This window comes from Ranitomeya variabilis, chromosome 2 (genome assembly GCF_051348905.1).
Source record: "Ranitomeya variabilis isolate aRanVar5 chromosome 2, aRanVar5.hap1, whole genome shotgun sequence".
Lineage (NCBI taxonomy): Eukaryota > Metazoa > Chordata > Amphibia > Anura > Dendrobatidae > Ranitomeya > Ranitomeya variabilis.
In genome coordinates, this window is record NC_135233.1 from 1,078,887,757 (window position 1) to 1,078,915,329 (window position 27,573).

Consider the following 27,573-nt stretch of genomic DNA (forward strand, 5'->3'; position numbering starts at 1 on the left):
ATAAAGTGCATAGTGAACAAATTAATATCTTAATATATGTATAGTGTATTAAATATGAATATTAATATTACTTGCTTGTACCACAAGATCGAGTATAGTGACCATACAATCTAAAATTACGTGATGTGGATAGTGCAAATAAATAAAACTAACGTGACCTAAATAGTGAACCATATTTATTGATAATTATAATATAAGGTCATATATAAAAATATTAAACACCCAATATTAAACATGTTAAAATAGAGGGCATATCAAATCCACATAAGCCTCAATAAATACATTAATCCCAATAGACTACCTGTATATATACACAATACAGAATAAAGACCTCCCCGTTAGGGAAATACACCCACATTAGCCCAATCCCCTATACGTACATGCATATATAGACACATTCCAATTATAATATTTATAAAGAACACAATAACCATAAGAGACAACAGTATTAAAATTCTTGATAGGTCTTCAAACAGGAACACCGACGTAGAGGCCCATGGAATTTCTTCAAGACAGCACGGAAAGGAAACAGGACCCATAAATATAAACTATAAGCAAACCAAAAACAGAATTAACAAACATATAAAAAGGTTAAGTATATAAAAACACCCTACCCCTAAAAAAATACCTCTACATAGTACCTATATTATATGATGTTATAAAAATGCTGAGAACCCAAAACTTTCATTAAGACCATTAGGACTGAGAGTACCTAGGCAAAAAATCCATCTGCTTTCCATCTGGGCCAGATGTCTGCCAGATCCCCCCCCCCCCCCGGACACCCAATGCAACCTGGTCTATGGCCTTCACCACTAGACCCCTTGCATTACACCCATGATGGTATTTAAAGTGCCTCGCAATGGGTTTAAGGGGCACATCACTATCCGCATCTTTAGCTTTTAAAATGTCACCAACATGTTCTCTAGTTCTTACCTTTAATTTCCTAGTTGTAAGCCCGATATATACTTTGCCGCACGGGCATTGTGCATGGTATACAACTCCTTGAGAATTACAGCTTAGATGTTTGCGGATTTGGTATTCCTTAGATCCATCAAAGTTACAGAAGCTAGTTGATTTAGTGTGATTGCCACACCCTTTACACATTCCACACGGGAAGAATCCAGGTCTTCCTATGTTTCTCTTGCTCCTTTTCTGCTCATAGTGGCTGTGAACCAGAGTGTCCTTGAGATTAGCTGATCTCTTAGCAACAAACGATGGACGATCAGGTAAAATCTTTCGAAGAGTGGGGTCCACCTGTAGAACTTTCCAGTGCTTAAGAATAATTTCTTTTAGTTCATTCCATTTGTTACTGTAAGTTGAAATGAAACGTACTTGTTCCGATTTTTCTTGTTTTCCAGGTATAACCGAGTCTTTGTACAACAGTTGATTTCGTGAGGCCTTGGACGCCCTGAGATATCCTCTTTTAATCATTCTTTTACTATAACCCCTTTCAATAAATCTTCTAGTCAAGTCCACAGCTTGTTTTTCAAATTCGGTCTCATCTGAGCAAATTCTCCGAGCCCGGAGAAACTGCCCCACCGGAATGCCACGGACCGTAGAGATGGGATGGGAGGAATCTGCGCACAGAAAAGAATTGGTTGATGTGGACTTTCTGAAGACATCCGTATTTACCACACCATTAAAACCTACTGCAACTTTAACATCCAAAAAGTCAATTTCTCTTCCATGTTTATAGGATAATCTGATGTTCTTAGTGTTGTTGTTGAGATGTTGCATCATACGTTCCAAGCCCTCTACTGGGCCCTCCCATCTGAACAGAACATCATCGATGTACCTCATCCAGTTGTGGATATGACATATCCCCTGGATGAGATCATCATGAAAAACCTCCCTCTCCCAGGCCCCCAAAAACAAATTAGCATACGAGGGGGCACAAGAGGCCCCCATCGCAGTACCCTGCAATTGCAGGTAAGTACGATCTTTGAAAGTGAAAGCGTTATGGGTCAATAGAAATTCTAGCAAAACCAAAATTAACTCTACCATATCAGCCTCTAAAGATCCGGATCTCAGAAAAAATCGCACCGCATTCAACCCATCCTGATGGCGTATGGATGTATACAAAGATTCCACGTCGGCAGTTACAAACGTCATGTTGTCCTCCAGACACAATTGGTCTAGACTTTGTAATGCCGACGTAGTATCCTGGATGTAAGATGGCAGGTTAGTGACTAAAGGTCTTAAAAAATAATCAATGATGTTTCCGATCAATTCACAGAGTCCACCATTACCTGCCACAATAGGGCGACCTGGGGGGTTCAGTTGATTTTTGTGGATTTTCGGTATTAAGTAAAAAGTTGGTAATCTAGGATGGCTCTTCCGAATCTGTTCCACCAATTTTTTCGTAATCAAGCCTTGGATCAAAGCTCTTTCCAAGATTTCAGACACTGTAAGGAAAACCACCAAACACTACGACAGGGCTAGGGAAAGAGTCTCACACAAATATGGGAAGTCAGAGGCAGAAGTATCACCAGGGTATACGGGTCAGCTGCTCTAGCCGGGAAGCATGAACTATTACTGACACTGGCCAGCAGACTGCAGATGACTGAAATAGCCCAGACAGCTCCAAAACAAGGCAGAGGATGTTATCCCCCACATGACCAGTACAGAGAGGGAATAACAGAAAACAAACAAACTCAGGACTGGATCATGACACTGGGGCTGGTGAGGGCTTAGTTTTTGCTCCATATCATTTTAGGGTAGATACAATGTTTTGATTACCCATTATTGCATTTTATTGCAATGTTGCAGCAACCAAAAAAAAATTAACTCTGGTTTTTCCATTTTTTATCTTGATATGCCATTGACTGATCTATATTTAATAGTTGGGATGTTTCTGAAAGTAGCAATACCCAATATGTGAATTTATTTTTTTTTTAAATAGCTTTATTTTTAATGGGGCAAAATGGGGAGTGATTTGAACTTTTCTGTTTTTTTAATTTTTTTCATATATTTGAAAACCTTTTTTTCTCGCTTTTACTGTTTTGAATAGTCCCTTTAGGAAACTTGAAGCTGCAATTGTCCGATTGCCTGTGCTATACATACCAGTACTGTCATGAAAACCCATTGGTGCCCACCGATAATGTGACAGGGGCACCAATGGGTGGAATTTGTGACCTGCTTCTGACTGGTTAAATCCCACTTTCAGAAACTGATGATGGTATTTAGCTGGTTAACAGCCATACATGGAGCACCGATCCACCCACAGCTGTTAGAGCCACATGACAATTAATTGAATTACCTGCCAATGTGAGCAGAAAGATGTGGGATTAGCACCCCCCCCATATCAAATTTGGGGACATGACACATGATGTAACCACATTTCATATGTCATGAGGGGATTAACAAGCTGTCCAAAAATTATCTCTTTTTTGGGGATCAGCAACAGGTTTGCAGCTCGGACAATGAAGATGCAAGGACTTTTCAAAAAGAGATCCAAAAATTATTCCTTTTTTTGAGCAGTTTCAGATTTAATTTCCCTGTGCAGGGAGAGTATAGAACCCTGAGTGCCATGGCTTAAGGGACCGAGGGCAGAAAATACCGAGGTGTCAATGACGGAATCGACAGTCTGCAATCACAAAGATTACCTGCAAGCAATTCATGTGAGGAATTCAATAAAAAGACAGGAGATCACAAATTCTTAAACCTCCCTCTAGCGGAGGCTGCATAGTCATGTCAAATCTTATATCTACCGTATGCCCGGGATTTGATGTTCTCTATTAGAACAATGGAGATCTGCTATAGATAAGTACTGAGAAATGGAACAGATTAAAAAAAAAATCAATATGGAGAAAAAAGGTGGAACTTCGCTTCAAGGCCAAAAGCTGATTGATGTCTTATAGGATGGATTTGGTACAGAACTCCTGGTATATACACAGAGAATGAATATGTTTCTATATAATTCTTTTTTTTCGTTTAGCCATGTAATCCAATTCACAATTACAGATTGATACACAGGTTTGTGGGAAAAGATTCATAGAAATTACAAGTTATTGATTGAAATCTCTGCTCATTGTGCCTTTAGGAGTCCAGTGGGTGGTCTCCTTCATTAGATGCCCGCCCACTGGACTCCTATGACCTGAATGAGAAGATATTTTGATAATTATAAGTTTTATTCCAGGTTTTCCCCACAATCTTATTTCTCAGTCTCTCCGCTCCCTTTGCTCTACATTGTGCTGCGTGCGGAGCAGACGGCGTGTTTATTGTGACTGTTTCCATTGAATGCTGCAATGTTTAGTGTCTGATATCCTTACTGAAGTCCGATCAAGTGTTAACCAGTGGTTTAATGATTATCCAAATCCTCATAGCGTTTAGTTCACAACGGGCCTGACATTTCACAACAAGAAGACGGGGAGAAAGGACAGATATCCAGGGAGGAGGCAAGTAATATTTATCTGTATTCATTGGAGCAGAATTACTAAAATTACCTCCATCTTAGAAAGGGCAAAATTAGGCAAAAAGCCAAAACGGGAATCTGCCACCAGCTTTTTGCTCTCCCGCCAGAGTGCAGTGTGAATTAGCGATAGAGACCCTGATTCCAGTGATATGCCACTTACTTTGTCGGGTGCTGTAGTTTTGATAAAATCCCTGTATTCTCTTCTGCAGATCTACCAGTTCTCTGAATGCCAACCCCGCCCACATCACTGATTGGCAGCTTTCTGTGTACACTGTGCATAGGCAGAAAGCTTCCAATCAATGGTGAGAGGAAATACATAGCTGATGAACCTGGAGCACTGCAAAGCAGCAGGTTTTCTAGACCTCTAGATGTGATCTACTGCTGGCAAAACTTTCATTAAAATTACAGCAAGCAGCCTAGTAAGTGACACATCACGGAAATCAAGGTTTCTACCCTTATATTATGCAGACAGATTCAATGTAATATTTTTCACAGTAGGTAATGCAGATTGGCCACTGTGATAAAAATAAAAAACATAATAGTTTCTAGTCATATTGGCATTCAACAATGTTACTGTCCAATCAAACGCCAGCTTTTAGTCCTATATTGAGCATATGTGTTATTTTTTTCCTGCAGGATTGTTGGAGACATATTTGCAATGGATCCCATCACAATTCTTCTATTTGTTAGCGTTTTCCTATTTTTGGTAATTTATTTTAAAAAACAGAACCAAGATGTTAATAAAAAATTTCCGCCTGGACCGAAACCCTTACCAATCATTGGAAATGTCCTCCAGATTGACATGTCAAAGCCGTACAGGTCATTTGTAGAGGTAAGCTGCAACTTGTACTGCTATCTTTATGGCAAATTTTACCCATTACAACCCTTAGTGGTAGGAAATGACTGTATACTATGAGCTCCGGAATAGTTAAAGGGCTCGTCCCCTAAAGTGATACATATTGCTGGGATAGCCATCACGTTATGATTGGTGGGAGCCAGACCTCTGGGAACCTCGCTGATCCTGAGAAGGAATGAGCCGCAGTGATGATTTAGAGGGAAGGTCCATCTGTATTTTTTTACCTTATCGGACTCTCTAAAGAGCAGGATTTTACAGCTGATCCTATTAACTGTGCTGCAGTTCTCCTGCACAGTGGATGGTCAGGTATCTATGTACAGCATAAACGTTGTAATGGGGCTACGATGCTGAATGAGTACTGTAGTCCCTTCATTTTCAGGATGAGTAGGGTATCGGAGGTTAGACCCCCACAACCTTTGGACGCAGTCACACAACCATATGACAAGGATGACGATTGTATCACAATGGTCGGACTTGCCGGTGGTCCTCCTGACCCAAACTTGACAGTGTGTATTTCTGTGCAACTGTCATGCTCGCGTCAGAGTAGCCACTAACCAGTTTGAGCCTTGCGATGCGATCGTTGTCCATGTTGTTGACCGTCTGACTGCGCCCTTAAAATGATTGCTTAGCAATGGAGTTCCATTTTAAGAATGCTCTTTGTGGCTGAATCCTGAGTATATGCCATCGATGGCATCCCGTCAAAGGGGGTACAACTATTTTAAGCCCTGTCGATTGCTAAAGTGACAGTGATATTAAGAGAATGCCACGATACTTAGTCTATTTATTCTCCCACTAGCTCCACTTAGCTTTTAATGACCAAAGTTGGCCCGTATAGCCAGTGGACGGCCATGCAGCCTTCTGTAGAAATATTTAGATGACAGGGGACTATGTTATTACATTTTACTATCTTTGGTTTGCTGTTTTGTTGTAGCAAATAATCAAAAATCATGATGGTCGGACCCACAAAGTTTATTTGTTACTGATATATCCTAGCAATAGACCAACAGTAGCCATCATCAGACCACTATATACAATTAATTAGTGGGTTGAAAAGTTACTGTCATGACTCAGGACGGGATGGTTCAGCCTCAGGTCAGGGTTAATGCTAGTTTGCCTCTCTTTGGTTTTGGGGCGGCTATTTAATGCTGGTTGTTCCTGGGTGTGGTGCCGGTGATATTTCCGCCTAGTGTAGCTGACCCAGGTTACTCAGTTAACTATCGTTGTTCCTCTGTATGCGTGTGCTTATCTGTGTATGACCCGAATTGTTCCCTGACTCGTTTCTGTCTCCTGTTTCTGTACCATCCTGACTTCTCTAGTTTCTGAGTCTCGGCTCCTCTCCTGACTATACTCCGGTCCTGCCCTGCGGATAACACGCTCCCACCTGGCTCATTATTGACTTCTCTCACCCTTCAGCTCCCGTGAACCCCGTCTGGCTTCCGACCCTCTGCTTGCTCCTGACTGCATCCCTGTTTCCACTTCTAGCCAGCTCCCATTCTTTCACGTGGTGGTTGGCTCCAACCCCATTCTTCCATCTGACCTTGCACCTCCTGCTGAGCTCCGGTACGGTGCGCACGGTGCCTTGCGGTGCTCTCACTACTTCCTCACTGGCCTGTGTTCTCTGCTATAGCACCCCCTAGGCTTCACCTCCGGTTACACAGACGCTGTGTATCATTACAGTTACATTACAAGCAAATGTATATAAAATGTAATGTATATGATATAAACAGGAACATATCAAGAGGCAAAATTACTTAAAGTCCTAGAATAACCTACCCCAAGAAGTTAATGATACATTCAGCGCTGTAGCCTCAGTGGCATACTGTACGATAATAAGATTTTGTTTCCACAGCTTTCAAAGAAGTACGGAACGGTCTTCAGTATCCAGATGGGAATGTCAAAAATTGTCATCCTCTGTGGTTTGGAAACCATTAAAGATGCCCTAATCAACCATGTTGACGATTTTGTGGACAGGCCCAAAGCAAGGGTGTTTGCTAAGTCGATAAAAGACCATGGTAATGGTCATACTGTACATGTACATATTACCCACAGGTGGCATCATTCTCACCTTCGTGATGCCTATATTTTCCCTATAATTGCTACCAAACTCACAAGCTTCCTCTAGATACTAATATCTGTCTTGTAGGAAATGGTAAAAATAAGGGATGGGAGGGAGATGCAGCTGCAGTTTAGTTTTTCAGTGTACATAAAGAAGAGCATGGTGGATGTCTTGTAGGATTAAAATACTGGTTACAGCATTAGCATAATGCAAAACTCACCTATTTAGGAATCATAGAAATAGAGAAAATGAAGTACACAGAGCGGAGAACCAGTTGTATAAGGGAAATAAACCTTTGCCTTAGAAATACATTGTTATAATTCCCTTTCAAGTGCTCGAAGAAAAGTAAGTGAGAAACTGGCAAATTTTCCTAAAAATAGGCATCTGAGATTATGTCAACATTTGTAGGAGGTGGATCGGGGGAGGGGTGTGAGTTTAAAAATGTTTGTATAATTTTTCCAAAATTCCCTATAAACTGCTCATGCTACCATGTATTCATTCTATTCAGGCATCATCCTGGCTAATGGACATAACTGGAAAGTGATGAGAAGATTCACTCTCTCCACACTCCGAGATTACGGCATGGGGAAGAAGAGTATAGAAAATAAGATCATGGAGGAGGCTGAGGCTCTGGTACAGAAATTTAGATCTTATAGAGGTGAGAGATCCAGGAGTAATTTCCTAGTAGATCTATATACTATGTTATCAATAATAACAGGAAAAAAATGCCAATAGTAACCAATGCAATTTTTAAGTCGCTACGAGTATTCTCGTTACTCGAGCTTTCTCGAGCACGCTCGGGTGGTCTCCGAGTATTTCGGCGTGCTCGGAGATTTAGTTTATGCCGACGCAGCTGTATGATTTGCGGCTGCTAGACAGCCTGAACACATGTGGGGATTGTCTATTTGTTAGGAAATCCCCACATGTGTTCAGGCTGTCTAGCAGCTGCAAATCTTTCAGCTGCATTGACATAAATTAAATCTCCGAGCACGCCGAATACTTAGAGTAAGCCATAGACCACCAGGTAGTAGTATAAAATGCGAGTTTTGTTTGAACATTACAATAAGAAAGTACCAAGTACACAAATAAATAACAAAAAATCATGAAGTATGGAGGAGACATGGACGTAGACAAGAAGATGGTGGAGGTCCAATAAGACGCGGGAACGTATGTGAACATAATCAGATCAATGCTGGGTCAACTAGATGAGTAATATGCCGTGTACACTAAAATACATGAGCTGCCATGAAATCACATTTGCTTACCCATAGTTAGTCTGGACCACTGAATCCTTCCTTGCGGCTCCCGACGCGCGTTTCGCATTTAAGGCATATTACTCAACTTCCATGTCTCCTCCATAGTTCATGATTTTTTTCTTATTTATTTGTGTATTTTGTACATTCTCATTGTAATGTTCAAACAAAACTCACATTTTATACTGCTGCCTTGTGGTCTATGGCTTACTCCATTTCTGTTTGGTGATGTCAGGAGAATACTTGGTATATTTCTATCAATTAGACCCACTGGACTACATATTTTTAATGTAATAGGATACAGTTAGGATGGACAACTTACTCAAATTCTGGCAAATTTATCAAAATTGTGCTTGTTTCATTAGAAATTTGGTTGCAGATGTCATATGTGTTGGACGTTGGAACAGTATTTTGGGTGCAGTGGTTGTTCTCTTGGGATTATTTATTGGGGGGAAAGCTGTAATTCACAACCAACACCATCATTCAGGACCAAAGAAAACTGTTTAAAGGGAGTCTGTTGTGAAGCTTTAGACATCTAATGTGAGAGCAGCATCATGTAGAGACAGAGATTATGCTTCCAAATGATGTGTCAATTACTGGGTACCTTGCTGTAGTTTTGATAAAATCACTTTTATCAGCAGGAGATTATCACTGGAGGACTAGTATACCTGCTGGAATGCAGTCCTCCATATTCATGAGCTCTGTATAATCCCTCCCCCACCACTGATTGGCAGTTTTCTGCCTACACACAATGTACACAGAAAGCTGCCCAATCAGTGATGTGGGTGGGGTTACACACAGCTCAGGATTCAGAGAACTGGAATATCTTCTGTAAAGAAAGCTGAATCTATCAAAACCGCAATAAGCAGCCCAGAAAGTGGCACATCGCTGGAATCAGAGTCTCTGCTCCTACATCATACTGCTCTCAGTTGGGGTAGCAAAACCCTGGTGACAGATTCCCTTTAAATTTTCTTTAATCCAATCATGACCTTGGGATTTCCCATTTTTGTTTTTTTGCTCCCCTTTTCCCATAGCCATAACTTTATTACTTTTCATCAATATGGCCATGTGAGGGCTTGTTTTTTGCAGGATGAGTTGAACTTTTGAACGTCACTATTGGTTTTACCATATAGTGTACTACAAAGGAGAATAAAATTTAAAATTTAGATTTTTATTCTCATTACGCCATTAATTAATTCATGAAGATTAAATTTTGATAGATCAAGCATATCGTATGTGCATATGTCTTTTTTTATTGTTTAATTTTAAATGAGGAAAAGGGGGATAATTTGAAATATATTTTTCTATTATTTTTTTAAAACCTTTTTTCTACTTTTTACTCGCTTCAATAGTCCCCTTAGGAAACTATAAGGTGCTATCATCTGATCGCCTGTGCTATACTTAGCGGTGCTTCAGCCTTGCTATGTGTAGCAGAAATCATCTGCAATGACAACCACGGGGGTCTTCTTGCAGCATTTATTATGAGAACAGCCTGGTAGGATCGCGATTCCTCCCGTGGCTGTTAGGGGCACATGACAGATGATCAAATCAGCTGTCATGTGTCGGGAAAGACGTGAGCTCAGCACTGGAGCCCACATCAAAGAAGGGACATGACCTATGACATACCTATACGTCATAGGTCGTGAAGAGGCTAAGCCTGCAATCTTGATTGTAAAACAATATTAAGGGAGCTGTCCACTGCTTGGGCAACCCCTTCTCATTCCCCATGTTTGACCCCAACAAAATAAAAACACTTAGACTGCGGCCAAAACCAGGAGGAACAATCAGAGAAAAGTATAATAGGAACTTGTCACCACTTCTGTATTTTTTACCCTCTCTTGGTTTTGACTTACACATGTTACGATAAAATTCTGACCAAATACTGATAGCGGGGCTGTAGCCTTGGACTCACCTCCCATGCCAGTGCCATTCCAGCCATGTTGTTACTTGCGTTCCCTGGGCTCACTCTGCTGTTGTTCTGACCCATGAGCCTGGCACCCAATCAGCGCTGGCATCACTGTCCCCACCCTCGGATGTATAGAAGATATTTAAAAAGGTGGTGAGAAATGTGGCTGGCCACTCATGTCTTCTTTATTACTAATATAGCCGAAGGCGTGGACAGCACAGGAAGTGAGTATAGGTGTTTTTTTTTTTCATTGGGGCCAAACATGGGGACGACAGGGATTGTCCTAGCAGTGGACAACCCCTTTAACTCCATTTACCCCTATTGTAAATCCTGACAAAGGTTCTCTAAGGCAGAAGGTTTTAATGAATAGCAGTAAACCATATGGAGGCCCATAAGTGAACTTGAAATGTGACTTCTTGGTTACTTTGTTTTAGACTAATTATTAGTGATGAACGACTAGACTCATTGCTTGGGTTGTCCCGAGAACAGTCGGGTGTCCTCCAAGTATTTATTACTGCTCGGATTTACAGCTAATAAACTCTTGGAGCGCCTGGTCTACTCCCGCCTTACCCATTACCTCTCCACTCACTCCCTCCTAGACCCTTCACAGTCCGGCTTCCGCCCCCTACATTCGACTGAAACTGCACTCATCAAAGTGACTAATGACCTTCTGACAGCAAAACGTAACAATGAAGACTACCTGCTCATTCTTCTCGACCTTTCTGCAGCTTTCGACACTGTTGATCACCCTCTCCTACTCTCTAGGCTCCAGTCACTAGGCATTAAGGACACTGCTCTCTCCTGGTTCTCTTCCTATCTTTCTGACCGCTCCTTCAGTGTTCTGTTCTCTGTCTCCACTTCATCTCCTCTTCCTCTCACTGTCGGGGTACCTCAGGGCTCAGTCCTTGGCCCCCTTCTCTTCTCCCTCTACAGGGCCCCAATTGGACAGATCATCAGCAGATTTGGCTTTCAGTATCATCTTTATGCTGATGACACACAACTATACACATCAGCCCCTGACCTTACCCCCCGCTGTACTACAGAACGCCGCTGACTGTCTGTCCGCAGTCTCCAACATCATGTCCGCTCTCTATCTGAAACTCAACCTCTCCATAACTGAACTTCTTCTGCTCCCGCCATCTACTAACCTCTCTAAATCTGACATTTCCCTCTCTGTGGGAGGCACCATAATAACACCCCGGCAGCAGGCACGCTGTCTGGGTGTTATGTTTGACTCCGATCTCTCCTTCACCTCCCACACACAATCTCTTGTCCGCTCGTGCCGCTTACACCTAAAGAACATCTCTAGAATCCACCCTTTTCTCACCATGGAAACAAAAAAACCCCTCACTGTTGCCCTAATCCACTCCCGCCTGGACTACTGTAACGCTCTATTAATTGGCCTCCCCCTCACTCAACTCTCCCTTCTCCAGTCTATCCTTAATGCAGCAGCCAGGGATGTCCATCTAGCTAATCGCTACTCAAACGCGTCCGCTCTTCGCCAGTCATTACACTGGCTGCCCATTCATTACAGGATACAATTCAAAGTACTTGTTCTCACCCACAAAGCTCGCCACAGTGTGGCACCCCCTTACATCTCTTCTCTCATTTCTGTCTATCGGCCTAACCGACCGCTGCGCTTTGCAAATGACTTTCGACTAACCTCTGCACTAATCCGTACCTCCCACTCCCGACTCCAAGACTTCTCCACGCTGCACCAATCCTCTGGAATGCTCTGCCCCAAGATATTAGGACCATCCAAAATTTGCATAGTTTTAGGTGCTCACTCAAAACACATTTGTTCAGAGCGGCCTACCACATTAACTAATCAAACTAATCAAAGTAATTTATGTTTGTGTGTGTAGCCCATTCGCTATCTCCATCTACCCCCCACCCCCTGAAGATGGCTGGACCATCATTGTAAATACATCATTGTAAATACACACCTGTACTTTGTATCTCCCCACCTCATTGTAGATTGTAAGCTCTCACGAGCAGGGGTGGCTTATTGTGCTTTATTATTGTATTATTAACGTTTTTACTTATGACTGTTGTGTTTGAAACTGTTAAACTTTAACGCGCTGTGGAATATGTTGGCCCTATATAAATAAAGATTATTATTATTATTATTACTAGCCAGGCTGAGTACATGTAGGGGTTGCTTGGATGCTAGGGAATCCCACATGTAATCAAGCTGGCTATTAGCTGTAAATCATTCAGCTGCAGGGATGAAAACTAAATCTCCGAGCAGTCATAAATACTCGGAGGTCACCCGAGCGTGCTCTGGAAAACCAGAGCAACGAGTATATTCGCTCATCACTACTAATTTGAGATTATCGAACCTATAGACATTCAGTAAATCTCTTGAATTTATAAAGGAGATTTGATTGGCATCAAAAGTTATTAGATGAAAATTAAATGTTCCTTATTATGATCAGTGGTCTCTGTAGACCCCAGAACACAATAAATGTTGGGTTAAAAATAAATGAACAAATAAATGAATTCTCAAGTCATCGCTCACCTGCCCCGCCGCCCCGGCAGCCCCCGTCCAGTCCTCCGTCCCTCTTCTTATCATCTGCTCATGAAAGTGGAAACAGAAAGAAGAGACGCAGAGTCCTGAACAGCGGACTGCTGGGGCCTCGGGATAGGTGAGTGATGAGACGAGTATCATTTTATTTCCACAGTTTGTGGCTGATTCACAAATTGTGACATTTTATAGAGTTGCAACTTTTTCCGTTTTAGAATACTTTATTCTACTTTCAGGAAATCCTTTTGATAACTTAAAATGTGTGAACTCTGCCGTAGCCAATATAATTGTGGCCATCCTGCTTAATCAAAGATTTGACTATGAAGATCCCACCGTATTGAAACTCGTGAGCTTAATAAATGAAAATATAAGACTTTTTGGGACGCCTTTGGTCAGGGTAAGAATTTGCTTTTTTTTTCTTCTTTCACTCAAACAAGATTATGGCTTAATTAGACTTTTTGATGCTTTTTTTCCATAGATTTTTATGTTCAAAACAAAATGCAGTGATTTACAGCAAAAAAAAAGAATTTCCAATCATTCTACTTACATGGTGGAATTTGTTCCTTGTGGATTCAACTTCTGTTCCAGCTTTTTAACCCCTTAGTGACGGAGCCAATTTAAAAAAATCTGACCAGTGTCAATTTATGTAGTAATAACTCTGGAATGCTTTGACAAATCCCAGTGATTTTGAGATTATTTTTTCGTGACACATTATACTTTATCATAATTGTAAATTTAGGTCGATATGTTTTGTATTTATTTACAAAAATATAAAATAATAGCAGTTTTCAAACGTTTAATGATTATCCCTTTAATCCAGATAGTCATACCACAGCAAAACATTAACTAATAACATTTCCCACATGTCGGCTTTACATCAGAACCATTTGTAAAATGTTATTTTATTTTGTTAGCATTTTAGGAGGTTTAAAAATGTAGCAGTAATTTTTCATGGAAGTTTACAAAATTATTTTTTTAGGCGCCTATCCAGGTTTAAAGTGTCTTTAGGGGTCCAATATATTGGAAAAACCCCAAAAGTTATACCATTTTAAAAACAACACCCCCCAACATATTGGAAACTGCTGTCAGTTAGTTTATTAACCCTCCAGGAATTAATAAAAATTGGCATAACAGGAATGAGTAAGTTGATTTTTACCACCTAATTGTTGCTGACTTTTGAACAGGTCACTGTAGCCGGGAGACTCTACCGCCGCTATTTGCTCGTGAATTGCAATGGCTCATAGCAATCTGGCTATGACAACCATAGAGGTCTGCTGGAGACCTCTGGTTGTCATGCCAACCCATCGGTGACCCACAATCACGTGACAGGGTTACTGATGGGCTGGATTTCCGGCATACTTACCAAAAGCGCGAGTTAAATGCCACTGTCAGAGATTGACAGTGGCATATAACAGGTTAACAGCCGGGGGTGGATCGCGATTCCACCCGCGGCTGTTAGAGGCACATGTCAGCTGTTCGAAACAGCTGTCATGTGCCAAGAAAGATATGGGTTTAGCATCGGAGCCCACATTGAAAAGAGGGATTCCAATGTAGGCATACTATTACATCCAATGTTGGAAAGGGGTTAAGGCCCCCTTCACACATCCATATAAAATCAGAAAAAACAGCAGTACCAGAAAAAACAGCAGTCTTTTGGCTCAGTGTATTATCAGTGTGTCATTCATGTTTTTGTTTTACAGATAAAAAAAGAATAAAATTACCAATCCTATCATTTCAATGTTAAACATGGTTGGCGCACGGTTGGCACACTGATGCCATGCATATGCAGCACGTGTTTTACATGAACCCATAGACTTGTATTGGCCCTTGTCAGCTGTTCTGCTGGAAAACCAATGGACCTGTCTCCGTATGTTTTGAATGGACATACAGTCCATGTAAAAGCACAGATACGTGGATAGAAGCATAGAGGACGTATGATATCCGTGAAAGAGAGACGGATGCCACACGTACCGGAAACACGTAAATGTGACGAGGGCCTTAGATGGAATTTCCATCTTGGTTTCCTTTCAATTCATATATTTGTCCAGGAGGGAACACATCTTCTTTAAGCTCATGTTTAATAACTAAATAAAAAATAAATCTTTACACCAAACCAAATCTATGCTTTTCTGCTTATAAGCAGTGTGCATAAACCAAGAGAAGCCGATATAATAAGTTTTCAGTTTACAGAGCAAGAATAAGTGTCAAAATGTTTATTTTTTATTAGTATTTACGTTTTCCAATTACAAACGTGATCTTAGAAATTTTTCTAAGTATTTATTCTGCAGCTTAATTTCTAATATATTTGTATATACTGATTATTTTGTACAAAAAGTCTTGTAATAATAAGCCATCTACAGTATTTGTAATGTTTTATTTATTTTGCTTAAAGCTTTTCAACAGTATACCCCTGCTGATACACTGGATGCCGGGAGCTCACAAGAAAATTCTGGCAAATATCAGAGAGTTTCACAGTTTTTTAGAAGCAACGTTTACAAAACAAAGGAAAGAGCTGGATGTGAATGACCAGCGCAATCTAATCGACTCCTTCCTTGTCAAGCAGCAAGAGGTAATTCTAGTTTCACAGATGTTTTGAAGATCAGTTTTATAAAGTCAACTTTGGATTGGATCAGTTAAATCAGCGTGACGTAATAAAGACATAAGAGTACAACTTATGTGAGAGCCGCAGCTTCTCTGGTTTTGCACCTTGATATTCTTGATATTGATCTCTCTTATACAAATGTTTAAAAACTGTCAGTAATATTAACTGGGTAGAAAGGCAAAATGAGCAATTGTAAGAACACAGTGCCATACAATATACATAGGAGCAGTATTATAGTAGTTATATTCTTGTTAGTGATGAGCGAACGTGCTCGCCGTTGCTCGATATTTGCCTGAGTATCACTATGCTCGGTGTACTTGGCGAGCACCCAGCAATTTTGGGATTATTTGGCGGTAACTGGTGTTTCCACTCAGCGTTTTTGGCAAGCTTTAGAGACCCAATCATGGTGCAGGGATTGTCTGCCAGGCCAAGAAATGCCACAGCCATCTTTGTTGTGGTCGTGCAGTGATTGGCTGGGCTGTACAGCATCATCCTGAGTATAAGAGACCTGGCGCCGCTCTGCTCGCCGAATTCTGTTCTGGATTCTGCGAGAGTAGGGAGAGCTGCTGCCGAGATAGGGTCAGAATCGTGGATTTAGAGTTAGTGTAGGTCTGCAACTCTTAAATCTACCACTCCTGAGAAATCAACAGTCCTTTTTAGGGCTAATTTGTGGGTCCCGATATTGCAGCGCTTAGGTAGGCAGGGCACAGCATATCCACATCAGTGCAAGGCCTGCAGGCATTGTATGTACATCCATTGCTCCCACTGCATCCGTACCAAAGCTCCATAACTGTCTGCTGCTGCAGCTTTTTTACTATATACCTAGTTGGATTTTTTTCCCAAAAATTCACCCCCAAAAAAACAAAAATATACAGTCTGTTCTGTCAGACTGGGGCCTGTTGAAAAATCATAGTTTGGCAGGCATACGTAGCATAGTTGTGTGTGCTAGCCTTGTGCCACTTTTCTTTTTGTGTTTTAAATTCACCAAAAAAGTCCTCATATATCTGAGTGCTCCAACTTTGGGCATTGTAGGCCGGTGGACCCCTTTTTTTGCAGTCTGATACTCTATTTCTATACAGCACTATTTTGCATTAAAAAATCAAACAAAAAACACATTTTTGCCAGTGTGGTATTTCCGTGACAGCCCTCATATATCTGCGTGCTCTAAGTTTGGTCATTGTAGGCCGGTGGACCCCTTTTTTGGCTGTCTAATACCTTAATTTTATACAGCACTATTTAGCTTCCAAAATTATAAAAAGGCCACATATTTGCCAGTGTGGTATTTCCATGACAGCCCTCATATATCTGCATGCTCCAAGTTTGGTCATTGTAGGCCGGTGGACCCCTTTTTTGCTGTCTGATACTCTAATTCTATACAGCACTATTTTGCATAAATTTACTTCACGAAAAGCCCCCCAAAAATTGAATACAGTCTGTTATATTAGCCTGAGGCCTGCCTGGTGTTTGGGTTTGAAAAATCGTAGATTTGCAGGCATACTAATCAGATATTATTTCTCTACTAATAAATATATTTGTGTTGAGCAGTTGAAATAATGCAGTAGTCCATTTAAAATGGGCAAGGCACGGGGCAAGAGATGGGGAATTGGACGTGATGATGATGGTGCATGCAGAGGACGAAGCCGTGGCCAAGGTGAAAATGGGCAACAACAAAGACCCATATCTTCTCAATCGACCTTCCTGTCCCAGTTTCTAGGGGACCACAGCACACCACTATTGAAGCCAGAGCAGTGTGAAACGGTTGCTGGTTGGATATCGGATAATGCTTCCAGTCACTTAGCCACCACCACCATGTCTTCCACATGGTCAAGTCTGAGTAGCCTTGAGTGTGGCCCGGATATTCCTCACCCTGATCCTCCTTCCTCCCACCATGCTGAGTGCCCCGAGACAACTGATCCCACACTTACACACGCTAAAGAGCTGTTCAGTTTTCCATTTCAATATTCTGAACTCTCGGCCCATCAACTTGAAGTGGGGACAGATGAGATCGAAAGTACAGATTGCCAAAGCTTTGACCAGCCCCGGTCACGCGAAGGCGATGGTGGGAATGTGTCAGAAGAGGTGGACCATGATGAGACACAATTGCTAGAAAGTCAGGAGGAGTAGCAGGGTGCGGAAGTGTAAGACGAGGTGGTGGATGACATAGTGACTGACCCAACCTGGCAGGAGGACATGCAGAGCGAGGGCAGCAGCACACATGGGGAAGGAGGCATATCACCACAACAGGCAGGAAGAAGAAGTGTAGTGGCCACAGACAGAAGGCGTGCATTTGTTCCCCGAAACATGAGGGAAGTAGCCATTCCAACTGTTAGATCTTCCCGAGTCTGGTTATTTTTTAAAGACTCTGTCGATAACCCAAAACAGGTCATTTGCAGCACCTGCCATGCGTGCATCAGCAGGGGTAGCAAAACAACCAGCCTGACCACAACCAGCATAATCAGGCACATGGCAGCAAAGCACCCGACTTTGTGGGCCGAACCCCAGGCTCCAGGACCTCTGCCTGCTGGTCACACCACTGCTTCTTCCACTGTTTTGCGTAGAAGCCAATCCCCAGTACACCGTGCATGTGAAGATGCCTCTAGCCATGCACCTGTTGTGGCCCACAGTCAAGCAGCACCATTATGAAGCCCGCCAAGGGCCTTGTCCCAGCACATCCTTCAATTATCTATAACCCAGTCTTTGGAACGCAAGTGGAAATACCCCACCAATGCCCCAGAGGCCACAGTTCTAAATTCTAATATTTCTCTTCTGTGTGCGCTAGAAATGCTGCCTTTTTGGCTCAGGAGACGGAAGCTTTCCACAACCTGATGGCGGTGGCTGTCCCAAGGTACTCGGTCCCTAGTCGCCACTATTTCTCCCGGTGTGCTGTACTGGCATTACACCAGCATCTGTCCTACAACATTACCCATGCCCTCAACAATGCTGTTACAGGGAAAGTCCTCCTAACCACGGACACGCGGACAAGTGCTTGTGCGCAAGGACGAGGACAGTACATTTCACTGACGGCACACTGGGTTATCATAGTGGAAGCCGGAACCCAGTCAGACCTTGGGATGGAACATATTCTCCCCAGGCCGAGGATTGCTGGCCCTACATCAATCATGGTTGCCCCCACAGTCTACAGCTCCTTCACCTCCTCCTCCTCTTCATCCCCCATCTCTGAAATCAGCACATCAGTACAAAGCTGGAAGCACTGGAGCACTGCCTCAACCAAGCAGCAACAGCCTGTGCTGAAGCTAATCTGCTTAGGTGACAAACCGCAAAATGCAGAAAAGTTGTGGACAGCACTGAAAGAGCAGTCAGATGTGTGAATGACACCGCTGAACCTACATCCAAGCATGGTCATGTGTGACAATGGCCATAACCTGGTGGTGGCTCTGAAGCAAGGTGAGCTCACACACGTACCTTGCTTGGCCCATGTGCTTAACCTTGTGGTTCAACATTTTCTGAAAAGCTACCCAGAGCTGCCAGATCTGCTAGTGAAAGTACTCCGTCTGTCTGCCCATTTTAGAAAGTCTGCTAGAGCTTCAGCCGCCCTTGCCGTGCTTCAGCAGCATTTGCAGCTTCCAGCTTACCGGCTCGTGTGTCATGTCCCCACGTGCTGGAACTTTACTCTGCTTATTTTAGAAAGGCTTTGTGAGCAGAAGAGGGCAGTTGTTGACTACCAACATCAACAAGGCCGTTGACATTTAGTTCAGACTCGACACATAAGACCTCAGTAGTGGACATGGATGTCTGACATATGTAAAATCCTCCAAAACTTTGAGGACTGCACCCAGATGGTGAGCGGCGATGACTCCATAATTAGCATCACCATCCCGGTTCTCAACATTCTGAAATCCTCTCTGCTCACAATTAAAGAGGATGTATTGCAGGCAGAGCACGAGGACATGGAGCTAGGAACCATACAGGGGGATTACACACAGCCCAGCCTCATGTCTTCTCATCGTGGATTCGTAGTCAATGAGGAGGAGGAGGAAGAATAGGAGCTACTTTCATGCACTATAGACGGCACTACAAACACACCTTTCATACCATCTGTTCAGTGGGGATGGCCTGAGGACAGGGAGGAGGAGGATGAGGAGGACAACATGGTCAGTCGTCTAGTTGGTGAGAACACGGAAGTCTTGCCTGTAAGCAGTCTTGCACGCATGGCTGACTTTAAGTTGTGCTGCGTTTCACGTGACCCTCACATTTTAAAAATGTTGGGTGTCACTCATTACTGGTTGGTGACACTTCTAGACCCACGCTACAAGGAGAACTTTCAATCTCTTCTGCCAGAGGCAGAGAGGTGTATTAAAATGTTGCAGTACCAGAGGGCCCTTGTAGCGGAATTACTTAGAAAATTCCCATGTGAGAACGCTGGCAGCAGACGTCAGAGTTTGTTGTACAACCAATGAGTCCAAGCGAGAGAGACCGAAGTGCAATCCAGCTCAGGCAGGGGAACAATGGCAAAGTTCTGGGACAGATTTCTCAGACTCTCCAATTGTGATGGCACAGAGGCAAGGGGTGCTGTCACAGGAAGTGCAATGTTTGTGAAGATGGTGAGGGAGTACCTTGCAGATCGTACAAATGTCCTCTGTGATTCCTCTGTGCCTTTGAATTATTGGGAATCCAAACTGGACATGTGGCATGAAGTGGCTCTCTATGCCTTGGAGGTCCTGGCCTGCCCTGCTGCTAGCGTTCTGTCAGAGCGGGTTTTTAGTGCCGCTGGTAGAATTATAACAGATAAGCACATCCGCCTGTCAACTGAAAATGCTGACAGGCTGATTCCTATAAAAATCAACAAGGGCTAGATTGGGAAGACTTCTGTACACCACCAAGTGAAAACAGCGAAACATAACCTCAAATACATTCTCACTTTTGGGGAGGTGTATTCTCATGCACTTCTTCACAACCATACATGGGTATACGCTTACAGATTTGGTCTGTTTGTTGCTATCCTCCTCCTTATCCTCATCCTCATCATTCACAACTAATAGATCACCAGGGTGAACATGCTCTGTACTGTGCATTTTGGGCAATGGGGCTGGGCATTACATTACATTGGGCCTACTAGAATTACTAGAATTATTACATAGTGTAAATTACTATATAAGACCAGAGAAACATGACTAAGACAGATACCAAAACTGGGGTACCTGTACATGTACAGTGTGCTGATACCTGCATAATTGGGGAAGCACATGCAGTGTAGGTAATCTCCCAGGGGTTCTCTGTCTTGGTGCTGCTTCTCTGACATTCCAGACGGATAATGGGGGCAGTAATATAGTAGTTATATTCTTGTAAATAGGGGCAGTATTATAGTAGTTATATTCTTGTACATAGGAGCAATATTTTAGTCATTATATTCTTGTACATAGAAGCAGTATTATAGTAGTTATATCCTTGTACATAGGGGCAGTATTATAGTAGTTATATTATTGTACATAAGGGCAGTATTATAGTAGTTATATTCTTGTACATAGGGGCAGTATTATAGTAGTTATATTCTTGTACATAGGGGCAGAATTATAGTAGTTATATTCTTGTACATAGGGGCAGTATTATAGTAGTTATATTCTTGTACATAGGGGCAGTATTATAGTAGTTGTATTCTTGTACATAGAGGCAGCATTATAGTAGTTATATTCGCCCCCTGACGAAGGGTTCCGAAACGCGCGTCGGGGGGAACACCGGGATCCCGCAGCTGCCTGGCAAAAGACTTTTAGGGTGATGTACTCATTTACTTTTTTTCTGCTTTATTATAGTCCTGCTCTATGTTCATACCAATGGTATACTAGTGTGTACGTTACATTGTGATGTTAATCTGTGGCTTGGAGTTATTTTGCAGATAGGCCATTGTGCCACTAGTTTATTTAACCCTGTCTGGTAAAAATTGACCCTTAATTAAACGGCTATACTAAACATTTATATGCTTCGGGTCAGCAGCTGCCCTTTCCTGGTGTCTTTTTGTATTATCTGTTTTTAGTCATCATTTGGGTGACTGTGTTGTCATCATTGCTCCTTGGTACTTGCACTTTAATAAAGCTATATGAAGACATAAAGTTATCTTTTTGGATTTATTTCCTCTCTTTGTTCTAGTTATATTCTTGTACATAGGAGCAGTATTATAGTAGTTATATTCTTGTATATAGGAGCAGTATTATAGTAGTTATATTCTTGTACATAGGGGCGGTATTATAGTAGTTACAGTATTATAGTATAATAGTAGTAGTATTATAATATATATAGTATATTCTTCTTATGCTTGTAATAGATACATTTAGAATTTAATATAGATGAGAAAAACGCTTCATAGGGTATAATAAGAAGTAAGACGTTTCAGAGATTAAGGCTAAGTTCACACTAGGTGTTTTCTGCTGCTTTTTTCATGCTTTTTTATGCACATTCTACTGCTTATTAAGTACCAGCAAAGCCTATGAGACTTCAGAAATATCATACACACATACATTGTTTTTTGTGAACAGCATTTTGTGCTTTGCATGGGTTTTTGGACATAGAGTAGGTTATTTCCTTTATCACCCATTGAAATGAATGGGTGGTGCAAAAAAAACGCTAAAAAATCACAAATAAAATGCAGGTACCAGGCTTTGCTGTGTTTTTTTTGTGCCAAAACGTGGTTCTATGGAATAGGTCTTTTTTTTCACACAAAACTTTAACAGCATGCACAAGAGGCAAATCTAAGATGCCAAAACCGTGGCAAAAAAAAGCATAAAAAATGCAGCAAAAAACGCAAGGAAAAAATGTGTTTTTTTTTCTGCAGCTTCTTTCCTGTCAGGAGATCAGGTTTTGCTGCATTACAAAAATGCTGAAAAGATGCCTAGTGTGAACTTACCCTAATACTTTCTTTTTCTGAAGGGAACACACGAGTCCACTCAGTATTTCCACGACAAGAATCTGATTGCATTGGTAGATAATTTGTTTGTTGCTGGAATGGAGACTACCTCAACTACAATCCGATGGGGTCTTTTGCTTATGATGAAATATCCAGAAATTCAAGGTATAACTTTTTTATTGCATTTTAGTATCTTAATATATACTTACCTTGTAATGTCTTCACATCCTGTTTCGTCCAGATGTGTCCGGATCCCAGAATACCAAGCGGTGGAAGTTTACCGACCGCCATATTGGGACACTCAAGTGATGGGTGTCTCAATATGGAAACTGCTGGTGGTACCAGCTTCTTGCGCGGTGCCACCAGTGGAACACCGTTGCACTACACGCCAACATACATACTGTATACGCTGTACGCACCACACACACACACAAACACACTGTATACGCCATACACAGCCTCTTGTGTGGTACCACCAGCGGAACACCATCGTGAACACACCGCCGCCGGGATCAGCTGAATGATTCACTGACCGCCGCCATCTTTGTACAGGAGCAGCACATGTGCAGTTATAATGTGACCGCCGCTATCTATCTGCATGAAGATTGGTGGTGGTCTGATTTACTGTGCCTGTGCGAATTCCGCGCAGGCGCAGTGAATCATTGTGCTGATCTCGGTGGCAGATGTGCGACGTGTCTACAGGCAGGGGAAGCTGGTAACATTAAAGGGGTTTTCCCACGGACGAAAGTTCATTTAAAAAATTGTCTGTGTCTGATCATGTACGGAGCATACCACATCTCCTTGGCAGGGGAGGAAGCAAAAGACAATACTGACATTACAGCAGGGGATCACAGAGGATTAATTTTGTCAGGTAAAATATTTCACTGACTGTTTTTAAACAATATTCACCTCACAAAATGTATCCTCTGCGATCTCTTGCTGTAATGTCAGGATTGTCTTTTGCTTCCTCCCCTGCCTAGGAGCTGTGGTATGTTGTGTACACGGTCAGACACAGACAATTTTTGAAAATGAACTTTAACTTGTGGGAAAACCCCTTTAAAAAGCAAATATCAACGCCAACATGGCTCCTCCTAAGAAGTACTCCAATGACAATGAAAGGAAAGCAGCAAAGGATCCACATGGGGGGAGACATTCTCAATGCTGCAAAGCCTGCCCCTATCGTGACATTACCGCCCTCCCGATAGCATCAGGCCTCCATCTAGTTGATTATACATTTCTCTTAGTGTCCCTGCTCTTTTGCTCACCTGTCTGATTTTATATGGATAGAGAAAGACATAAGTTGGACTTTTCTTTTGTGCAGTAAACTCAGCAGGAATTTTATCGACCACCTATAGCCCTGCCCTGGTCATCATCACCAATCGGAGTTTCTCGAAAGTTACCCTCAGCCTCTCAGAGATCCATTACAAGGCAGGCTGACGCTCATGGTCTTGCTCAGTTGACTTTTTTCAGATATGTGTTCCAGTTTTTTATGGATACAATATATTTATGGTCTATATGGGTCTCACATGTTTTGTCTCGTATTAGTTTCATTTTTTTCATGATCAATAAAACAACCGATAAATATCTTTTCTCTGACAGAAAAAGTACAGAATGAAATTGAAGCCGTGATTGGATCGTCTCAGCCTCAAATAGAACATAGGACAAAAATGCCGTATACAAACGCCGTCATACACGAAGTTCAGAGGTTCGGTGACATCGCCCCGTCTAGTGTATCACATGTAGCATCTCATGATGTCACATTCAGGGGATATTTTCTGCCAAAGGTAAGGCAAGAGATTCTCATGTGCTATATACTAGATGAAATATTGACATGGATATCTGTTCAGAACAGACACAATGATTTTGTTATTATAAAGCTTCAGTCAATTCAAATCTTGGCAAGTCTCATAGAAGAATGTACTTAAATGAAACATAATTTCGACCACTAGGGGGCGTTTGAATGCTATGTATTATCCATGAGTAGATATTGGGCACAGTTCTGCTTAACAGCGCACCATGTGGTCAGAGGTGGTATTGCAAGAAAGCCTATGTTCTGTTTTAACACATTTTCAGACTTCTCCATTAATGTACAGCACGGGAATAGATGCATGAGAGTGGTAACCCAGTATGTGTAACATATATTGATTGATAGATATTATCTATCTATTATATATCTATCTATTCATCTATCTATCTATCTATCTATCTATCTATCTATCTATCTATTATCTATGTATCATCTATATATCATCTATTATCTATCAATCTCAGAGGTAAGGAATGGATGTAAATTTGCTGACTCTACCTCTTTCTTTCTCAGGGCACTATAGTTATGCCATTGCTTCACTCCGTATTGAAAGGTAAAGCTTACTTCGAGAAGCCTGAAGAGTTTTATCCTGAACACTTTCTTGACTCCGATGGAAATTTTAAGAAAAGTGAGGCCTTCATACCATTCTCAATAGGTAAAGCTGGGCCATGGGTCAGTAGAAAAAAAAGTCAATACGGGGTCATAAATGGAAGCTGCTGAGCCCCGATGCAAAGTCTATAATAAAGCCCTCCACCTGCCATGTGGTGCTTAAAATAAAAGTTTTCTTAGATCAAATTTATACCTGTTTCAGATTTAGTTAATATTTTACATTAATATTTTAAAGCCAGAATCTGTAGTGGATGCAAATATAGGACAGGTCGTCAACATGTTAGTCTTTGTTAAGACCTCAAACCATATTCCATAATTTATTTAGACTCCAAACTCCCCAGACCTTTTTTACTAATAAATACAGAACGTAGATCAAAACTGGGAATATATTCATACCTTAGACCAAACACTTACATTTCTTTAGACCCCAGACCAAACCCCTAAACTTAGTCATTTTGCTTGTGTATATAGCACCAACATATTCCGCAGCGCTTTACATCATCATCACTGTCCCCATTGGGGACATTCCCTATCAGTATGTATTTAGAGTGTGGAAGGAAACCGGAGAACCCAGAGTAGACCTACGCAACCACGGGGAGAACATACAAAATCCTTACAGATGTTGGTAGGATTTGAACCCAGGACCCCAGCACTGCAAGTCATAACCACTGGGCCACCGTACATGTATGCATCAAACCCAATAACACAAATGATTCCAAAATTCAAACAGCCTTATAGTCTTCCAATAACCCTGATCTCTTGGGCTTCACATGAGTTCTGGATGCCGGAACACATAGATACGTGAAGCCGATAGCATCAGGACGCTGATTTTGCCATGGCACATTTCATCATGATCCTACACTAGTCCACCACCCAGTACAATGACTCCTGGATCTAAAGATAGGATCGGGAGCAAAGAATGTAAGTATTCACGGCCATTATATATTGGAATAAGCTAATAGACATCAAACAATTAAAAAAATGCTAATCAAAAAATGCCACACTTGCTCAGGGTTGGTCTTGTCACGTTCCCTTAGACCAAGGTTGGATTTGTACTCACTGCACCGACGACTTACAGCGACTATCAGCTAGAAAAAAAAATCCAACTCTAGAAAAGGTGAAGCAGTTAAACAAACTGCTGGTCCAATATAAAAGCAACATTTTTGGGGGGTCACACATATCTCGGGATGCGGTTTAGATGAGAACAATAGACAATGGCTTTCGGCAAGGTTTGAAGACTCATCTCATTAACCCATCTCTAGTTAAAGGAATAATACAATTTCACTGTTCCAAATTCAAGGGATTGTCAGATACTCTGATGACCCCATCTTAAATACTTCTTAAATACGACGCTTCTCAATGTAAAATAATAATACCCTGCACTCACCTTCTGTGACGGCACTATTCTGGCAATGTCTCCTGAGACGCACCAAATCTGCAGCCACTATTGGGGTTAAATGCTCACACTTTCCCCCAATATCCAAAGTTCATCGAAAGGAAGTGGAAACGCGGTAGGTCAATTTTGGCTGCTGATTGGCAGCAGGGCACACACGGCCTAACAGTATCAAGCAATCCTCTGGAGATCTGGAACAGTGTCGATACAGGAGTGGAATATTGTGTGTGTGTATTTTATAAGCGGATTTCAGTATTTATGAAAGAGTTGAGCGAGTAGTGGACAACCCCTTTAATTCATATAAATGCATGATTTGTCAGTACTCAACAATCAATGAATACATTGACACTAGCAAAAAAATCTGAGATATGTAGTTAACATTTTTTGTGCAAAAAACATAAGTCAATGCAAGAGGAGGAATTCATGAGAAAAATAGATTGAAAAGTTGGTTCACTTTTGAGATGTTTTATTTTTGAACATCACAGTTTTTAACCCTTTCAAACATTATGGTTCTAATATTTTTCCATTTGTACTTTTAGGTAAGAGAAGCTGTGCTGGTGAGACCTTGGCTAAAATGGAGCTGTTTATATTCTTCACAACATACAAAATTTTACATTTGAAGCCCCATCTGGGGCTAAACTGGATCTTATCCCTGGAGTTGGGTCTACAAATGCCCCCAAACCATATGAAATATGTGCCATTCCACGTAGATAAAGTTGACTTTTTGGTTGAAGGAACTTATACGCTGTGTTATGGCGAAGAGTCTGTGGGGCAGAGCATGACACAGGGAATCTCTCTTTGGTGTTCTTTGAATTTTGTGTCAGGTTCCTCCCCTCATCAATGAGTGTATTACTTATGTCTCATGTAATAAATGATGGATTTTCAAAGCAATAATTTAATTGGACACCTGTAGTGCCAATGATGTCATAGAATTAATGAAATGTGGTCTTGTATCACTTTAAAGCATCAAACACATCCCTTCCTACCAGTATCAGGCAGATGATACTTGTAATAGTGCCCTTCAAATAATAAAACTAAAAGTTGCTACATTGACCTTTCTTGGCAGCAGCAATCACCTACCAATTTAAAATTCTGAGCTATATGCCCTCTTGACGGCTATTTCCAACTATCTTGGGCATGCTAGTAGATTATATTTGAATCCCCTTAGTTGCATGATTTACAGCTGCTGGACAGCCTGAATACATGTGGGGATTGCCTGTTTGTTAGGGAATCCCCACATGTATTCAGACTGTCTACCAGCCGCAAATCATGCAGCTGCAGGAACTCAAACATA

The 27,573-nt window shown here is 41.6% G+C and overlaps 1 protein-coding gene and 1 pseudogene across 2 annotated transcripts in view; one reads left to right on the top strand and one right to left on the bottom strand.

Moving 5' to 3' along the window:
- LOC143808717 (cytochrome P450 2K4-like) overlaps positions 1-27,573 on the bottom strand; it is a 177,264-nt gene that overhangs the window by 126,996 nt on the left and 22,695 nt on the right. The window lies entirely within an intron of this gene.
- On the top strand, positions 4,356-27,136 carry LOC143808710 (cytochrome P450 2K1-like; annotated as a pseudogene). Its single transcript, XR_013221997.1, has 10 exons — positions 4,356-4,397; positions 5,051-5,246; positions 7,120-7,282; positions 7,835-7,984; positions 13,249-13,409; positions 15,405-15,581; positions 22,494-22,635; positions 24,070-24,254; positions 24,791-24,932; positions 26,819-27,136. The product of XR_013221997.1 is annotated as a cytochrome P450 2K1-like (transcript).